Genomic DNA, 8,128 nt, shown 5'->3' with positions numbered 1-8,128 from the left:
CTCAAATTGGAATTTTGTCCGAAAAATTCCATCTCATTATTTTTTCTAAAGAGGGTTTTTGTTTCTCCATTCCTGATTTTTTTTAAAGATTTAAAAAAAAATTGCTTTGAAAATGTCTCAAAGACATTGAAGATTGGACCTCTGGTTGCTGAGATACAGCGACTTAAAGAAAAAGAATCAGGAAAATTGAAGTTTTCTTAGTCTCACACAAACAACCCTCCATTTTCTAATGTCGGTATCTCAGCAACTAATATTAAATGATAAAATATGAAACAATTTTCCGAACTTTTCGAAAACAATATTTTCATTTTTTTAAATCTAGACTAAGATTTCAAAAGGGCGTAATATTGAAGTTTGGCCCTTTTGAAATGTTAGTCTTGATTCAAAAAATATCCAAACATAGTTTTCGAAAAGATCGAAAAATTGTTTCATATTTCAAAATTGTAAATCGGACCATTAGGTGCTGAGATATCGACGTTAGAAAATGGTGGGTTTTTTGGGTGAAACCTAGAAAACATAAATTTTCCTGTTTATAAACCTTTGCATGGCAATATCTCAGCAACTAAGGGTCGTATCAACAAAGTTCAAAAAAGCAAAATATAGAGAATTTTCAAAAATATTTTTTTCAAGAGTGGGCAAAAATGTGTGCACTAATTTAAAAAAAATGAAGAACTGCTAATATTTTCAAAAATGTTGCCTAAAAAAAGTTTCAATTTGAAAACGGTGAACTTAATCAAAATTTCACTAAAGTACTTTTTGATTGCAAAATTTGATTTAACATCGAAAAATGAAGTTGAAAATTTTTGGCGATCAATATCTCGATTTTAAAAAAAAATCAGTATTGATTCAAAAATGTGTAACTTGGTCAAATTTTTTTTGCACAACCTATAAATTTCTGGAAAGTTGGTTTTTTATGTCCCCACGGCCGGGACCGTGGTGTAGGGGTAAGCGTGATTGCCTCTCACCCAGTCGGCCTGGGTTCGATCCCAGACGGTCCCGGTGGCATTTTTCGAGACGAGATTTGTCTGATCACGCCTTCCGTCGGACAGGGAAGTAAATGTTGGCCCCGGACTAACCTAAAAAGGTTAGGTCGTTAGCTCAGTCCAGGTGTAGGAGTCGTCTCCCTGGGTCCTGTCTCGGTGGATTCGCTGGTTGGCAGTTGGACTAACAATCCAAAGGTCGTCAGTTCGAATCCCGGGATGGATGGAAGCTAAGGTGTAAAAAGAGGTTTGCAATTGCCTCAACAATCAAGCCTTCGGACACCTAGTTTCGAGTAGGAATCTCGCAATCGAGAACGCCAAGGCAATGCTGTAGAGCGAATAATTTGATTTGATTTGAAGACATATAAAAAAAATAACAATAGTGTTTTTTGCAAATCAAGTTTCAGTGACAAAAAGTTAAATACAAAATCACCAATTTTTTTTACCGTGTAAAATTCCTTCAAAAGATATAGATTTTTGAGGTTTAATACATCATTAATGCATGGAAAGCTGCCAAATTTGTTTGGAAAATTATATGGACAAATTAATGATGCAAAATGGCTTCTTTGGGCATACCGTAGGAACCAAAAAAGTTTTAGCAGGATTAAAAAATACAAAAATTAAAACTCATAAAAAGACCGATTTCGTAGAGAATTGCTCAAAAGCAAAAAGCAAAAAGCAAAAAGCAAAAAGCAAAAAGCAAAAAGCAAAAAGCAAAAAGCAAAAAGCAAAAAGCAAAAAGCAAAAAGCAAAAAGCAAAAAGCAAAAAGCAAAAAGCAAAAAGCAAAAAGCAAAAAGCAAAAAGCAAAAAGCAAAAAGCAAAAAGCAAAAAGCAAAAAGCAAAAAGCAAAAAGCAAAAAGCAAAAAGCAAAAAGCAAAAAGCAAAAAGCAAAAAGCAAAAAGCAAAAAGCAAAAAGCAAAAAGCAAAAAGCAAAAAGCAAAAAGCAAAAAGCAAAAAGCAAAAAGCAAAAAGCAAAAAGCAAAAAGCAAAAAGCAAAAAGCAAAAAGCAAAAAGCAAAAAGCAAAAAGCAAAAAGCAAAAAGCAAAAAGCAAAAAGCAAAAAGCAAAAAGCAAAAAGCAAAAAGCAAAAAGCAAAAAGCAAAAAGCAAAAAGCAAAAAGCAAAAAGCAAAAAGCAAAAAGCAAAAAGCAAAAAGCAAAAAGCAAAAAGCAAAAAGCAAAAAGCAAAAAGCAAAAAGCAAAAAGCAAAAAGCAAAAAGCAAAAAGCAAAAAGCAAAAAGCAAAAAGCAAAAAGCAAAAAGCAAAAACCAAAAAGCAAAAAGCAAAAAGCAAAAAGCAAAAAGCAAAAAGCAAAAAGCAAAAAGCAAAAAGCAAAAAGCAAAAAGCAAAAAGCAAAAAGCAAAAAGCAAAAAAGCAAAAAGCAAAAAGCAAAAAGCAAAAAGCAAAAAGCAAAAAGCAAAAAGCAAAAAGCAAAAAGCAAAAAGCAAAAAGCAAAAAGCAAAAAGCAAAAAGCAAAAAGCAAAAAGCAAAAAGCAAAAAGCAAAAAGCAAAAAGCAAAAAGCAAAAAGCAAAAAGCAAAAAGCAAAAAGCAAAAAGCAAAAAGCAAAAAGCAAAAAGCAAAAAGCAAAAAGCAAAAAGCAAAAAGCAAAAAGCAAAAAGCAAAAAGCAAAAAGCAAAAAGCAAAAAGCAAAAAGCAAAAAGCAAAAAGCAAAAAGCAAAAAGCAAAAAGCAAAAAGCAAAAAGCAAAAAGCAAAAAGCAAAAAGCAAAAAGCAAAAAGCAAAAAGCAAAAAGCAAAAAGCAAAAAGCAAAAAGCAAAAAGCAAAAAGCAAAAAGCAAAAAGCAAAAAGCAAAAAGCAAAAAGCAAAAAGCAAAAAGCAAAAAGCAAAAAGCAAAAAGCAAAAAGCAAAAAGCAAAAAGCAAAAAGCAAAAAGCAAAAAGCAAAAAGCAAAAAGCAAAAAGCAAAAAGCAAAAAGCAAAAAGCAAAACAGCTAAAAGCAAAACAGCAAAAAGCTCTCGCAGCAATAAAAGTCCCTATTAACCAAGTTTTAAAAAGTAAAAGGTATGAAGTGGAGCTCCTTGATTTAGTTTTACATCCATTTGTTCATTCCTTTGCTGTAATTTTCTGAAAAGATGGCATTTTATGTTCTCAAGAACATGTATAAAAATATAAATAATCCAACACAAATCATTTGAACAGAGAACAAACATTTTAAAAGTAAATCCAAACTCTCCGATACGTTCCATCTCAAAGAAGTGAGCCAATAAATTGAATTACCTAGTTTAGTCCTTCCCAAGTTGAGTATATTAGCTACCATGACCTCCCGTAGGGCAACCCCCACCTGCTTCCCCTAGGTCCAGATTCTTCTTCCCCCCAGAGCCAACTCCTTAATGCCCTAACAGCAGGTCTCCAACCTCCGGACGACGACACCCGGGTCACAAAAGCAGTTCATAGAGCATCATTAGCTTCAATTTTCCCATTACCAGCCGAGACGCTGCCGCTGCTGCTGCTGGGAAAAATGACAAGAAAGAAGAAGTTTTCCCGATACTGAATCCAAAAGGGACCACCACCAAGGCCAGGTCAGAGATGCCCACCTCTTTTATGATACTTCTTTGGCTGGGCCTTCTAATTGAATTTATTAAAAGTGTTACAGGAGGAACGTGATCCTGGCTGGGGGTGACAACTTCCTCGGTTGACTTAAAGTCTTGAAAGATTTATGGTATTAAGGGTTATATTTACTACTTTTGGAAAAAAATCAGCGATTTTCACTAACTTTACTTTAAATTCTTGACGATGATCATGATGACGCTGTTTGGTTCCAAAAATAAAAGTTTACGAAAATCGTTGAAAGTTTACAGCCATGGCTTATGGACATCACCTTCTCCAAACTTCCCATTGATGGTGACGAACTTTGTCCGTAGGAAAAAGCCGAAAAAACTTTTGCCTTCCCGGAAAAATTCAACGAGCCAAGTTGCCAGAACGTGATAATAAAAGTTGATAGTTTCTGCAGCCAGGTTTCGGTTTCGGGAAAAATAACCAAGTTTTCCAGCCAGAAAGCAAGTTGGTGGCGTTGCATTGGAAAATGGAAGGAAAATGCGGTTAAGCTTTGATCTCCTGGCGATCCTGGTGGGTGGTCTGTGGTGTGGGATGAAAAGTTTTTCAGCTGGACGTGGGATTAAAGTTTACTTCCGAGAGAAGATTATGGACCGTAGTTATAATTAGAAACAATGGCTGTTGTGGGCGTGTGGTTTTTGGTTGCGGAGGTTCGATAAGGGATTTTGTAAATATTAATACGCTTAATTAACAAAATACCCCTTTTTTTCTTTTCCAGGTACGTACCAACCTCAACCATATGAGCACATTTTCCACAGAATTGGTATGTCAAATTTGCTCATTTCAAACAACACCAATCCGTAACAAATATTTTCCCATTTCCCACCAAAACCAAACTCGCTCAATCTAGTCAATTTCCCCGGATAAACCACCACCGCGTGCAGTTGGTTGCAACCCCTCAAAGCCACTTCAATTTGCACATTTATCACGCGTGAAGCAACCGCGAGCTGGCTCGATTCATAACCGGGTTGGATTTAGAATTTTACCCCCAGGCAGCAGGTTCAATGAACAAAAAAAAAAAAAAGAGGGGGAAAACCACCGATCGATTCAAACCAATCTGGTTTTCAATTTGACCTAATCCCCCGTTCTTCCTCCTGTTTCAGGGGTTTGTTTCCACTTTTTTCCACAGTTAGTCACAGCCGCAAACAATAAAACAGGAAATAGTTTTTATTCAGTTTTTTTTGTTGCTGTGAAATCCAGGCTGAAATGCGAAACTTTACTTTGAAGGCTTTTTGCCTTCCTCACCTCACTGAGGCAAGGCTATAAAATCACTCAAAAATTGAACTTTTTAAATAAGCCTTCTAGATATACCTTTACGTATACATATCGGCTCAGAATCAAATTCTGAGCAAATGCCTGTGCGTGTGGATGGACGTAGAATTTTTTTTCTCACTCACTTTTCTCGGAACTGGCCCGACCGATTTTGTCCGGATCTATGTTTTTAGATTCGCCTTCAGGTCCTTTAAGTCTTTTTTTAATTTCATCCGGTTTGGTGCAGTACTTCAAAAGTTATGTTAGAAAAACTGTTTTGGTTGATACTAAAAAAGGTCATTATTTACATAATTTGAAAGCTCCGGCGGATAGCTGTTGGAACTTTCCGCTCAGTGCACGCCGTTCACGCACACAAACACTGCAGTGCTTTCAAATGAATAATAAAAATGTATCATAGATGGCAGCACTCAGATGTATAGTGTCTTTACTAAGTAAGCGTTAGCCAAAGCTTTCAGGAGGAAGGCAGCAACCACCTTCTGGTGGATTAAGTAACGTTTTCTATTTGTCATGAATTTTAAAATAATATAGGAAAAAAAAATCGTTTAAATTTTGCAGCTTTATGTGAAGCGACTTTTCTTCTATTTTTTTTTAATTTAAATGTAATTTTGTCTTTGCATTTTCTATGTCAAATCAATCTATTTTGCATCATTAATTTTTCCTTACAAGTCTTTTTTGAGTGCTAGTCTGCAAGTCTTCAACTTAAATGGCATATGTACATGATTTAAAATCGGTTTCTTTCTTATCGAGCTGGTGTCTTCAGCAAAGTGTGGCCGTTTCAAATATTTTTAATAGTTTATGTCCCTCGACTCTTACCAAAGCCGATGGGGAAAAATACTTTGCGCAAAAAATATTCTGCTCTTTTTATTAAAAAAAAATTGGATTTTAAAAATTCATCCTAACACACATGAAAATGTCAAAAATAAGTGTTTTAAGCAATTTCAAAAAATCCCTTTTGATTCTAAAATTTAGAAGTTATTTCTATTTCAAAAGAGCAAAACATTTCGCAAATATTTAATTTTTAAGCAATGAAAATTGATTCAGTAGTTACCAAGATAACGCGAGATGAAAAATGAGGGTAAATTCGGGGACACTGAGAAAATATCATTTTTAAATAAATTTTCAAGATGCTGTATCACAGCAAAAAACAGTCCGATCAAAAAGTTCAAAATATGACATTTTTGGATTGGTGCCTTTTCTTCATTCAATATTTTAAAATTGCAACTTGCAAATGCTATAACCGTAAAACATTTTTCAAAAGTAGGATGAGTAATTTTCTATGAAATTTTGCATCTAAAACAACATCAACAATAACATCTAAAAGTTTTGTTAAACAATATTAAAAATGCTTGCCTTTTTTTCTAATGATTGGTTTAAGATTTGGGTTTTTGGTTTTTATTTGTCAATAGATCAATATTCGTATACCGATATTTTTCAAAGATAATTGTTTAAAAAATCATGCCTCCAGTATACAATTTTTTCCACCTTTAACTCTAACGCAAAAGATGCTGTTTAAAGTCCTTTAAAATGTATAAAAAATAGAAAATAGAAAAATATGAACTTTGGCAATGCGTAAACCTGTTTTCTAATTAATTTTACTCGAAATCTTGTCTGGCGAATGTGATTCCTATCAAGTCAGAGAGAGATTTAAAGAAACATTACTGTTGGGTTAGAACAGTGTTTCTCAACCTTTTGCGATCCATTCCCCCCTTGACTGATTTGCTAGAACTTCATTCCCCCCCCCCCTTATTTTTAATTTACTGGTATGCACGAATATAATTAATTTTTTTATAGGTTTGCAAAAATATTACAATTTTCATAACAAATTAAAGTGTAAATTACGCAATAAACTATAGTAGGTATTTGAAAACGTTTTATTTTAATTAAAAAAAAAAACTTACAGACAATGCAGGTTTGTTTATTTGATCACAAGAAACAAGAACAAGAAAAGCCACTTTTTTAGGCTTCTTTTCGTTTAAATTACATTAAATACGTACAATTATAAAATATGTACAAATATTAAATGTAATTAACAATTATCTGCAGCAGAAGACAGATCACTCTCGAAAATGTTAAGAATTTAATCAATCTTAAATAATATTTGAAAAACTTTTTTTCAATTTCCAATTATTTTTCAAAAAATTGTTCTTGTTAAAAAGTGTACGAAAATCTTACAGAAACCAGCAAAAAATCGGCATGTGTCCAAAAAATACAAATGCCTGAGAAATATAAAAAAAATCATTTCATTGTTTCAAAGAAATGTCAAAATTCACAGAAATTGAAACTTTAATAATTATTTTTTTGGGAAAAATAAAATGTTGTTATTACTAATCAATAAACTGAAAGTTGCAAAGAATGTGTCAGATAATTATTTAAGACATTGAATTTCTATTGAACCCTCATTCCCCCCCTAAAATGGGCAAATTCCCCCCCAGGGGGGAATTCCTCACCGGTTGAGAAACACTGGGTTAGAAAAATCTATCGAAAATGTCATTTATGAGACCAGAACATAGTTGAATAAATTGCGCTTAGATATTCAAAAATCAAGGTTTAGTTTTATTTATTTTATTGTTTTCATGGATATTAATAAATAAACGTTTTAAATTTGATTTGAGTTCAAATTTTACCGTTTTCGGAAAAATTTTGTTCAGAGTGTTTCAAACAATGAATAATAAATTCTCAAGATTTTAATTTTCCCGTGAATCGAGAGTTGAATTTAGCAATTTCTTGGGATTTCCTTTTCCTGTTCCATTCTGTTCTCAACTGTTAATAAGCAGTAGAGGTGGGCAAACCCGCTAATTTTCACTCGCTTCTCAAAATGAGCAGCTCTTTTGTACGGCTCTTTCGCTCTTTTTTAAAAATTTGGTTGAAAATGCTTGTTGTGATTTTTTATGTTTTAATTAGACTTTTAAACATTATTAAAAAAAAATAAAACGTGAAGATTCTTTTGAGAACATTATTTTGAGAAAATATTGTGCGAACTCTTTTTACATTCTGATTCAATCAATTCGAATAATTGGATGGGGAGAGCACCCATACTTAAATCTAGGATTTTGGATAACATTGCTATTAATTTTACGAAATTGCGTTTATTTATGCTAAAATTAAACAAAATCTGATATTATATTTTAAGAAAATACTCAGCGAACTATTTTATACATTCTGATTTAATCAATAAAGCCTCTAAACGCCAAATGTTAATCTGGCAAGAAGAGTTTGGATACGGCTGTTTAGTTGTTTTTCGGCAAAATTTCTCAGGTTAAGCATTCTGCTCAAATGCTCAAATTTGTACTTGGATAATTTTTTAA

Source organism: Culex pipiens, chromosome 2, assembly GCF_016801865.2.
Source record: "Culex pipiens pallens isolate TS chromosome 2, TS_CPP_V2, whole genome shotgun sequence".
Classification (NCBI taxonomy): domain Eukaryota; kingdom Metazoa; phylum Arthropoda; class Insecta; order Diptera; family Culicidae; genus Culex; species Culex pipiens.
The sequence above is the reverse complement of the archived record's forward strand: the minus strand, read 5'-3'. Positions refer to the sequence as shown.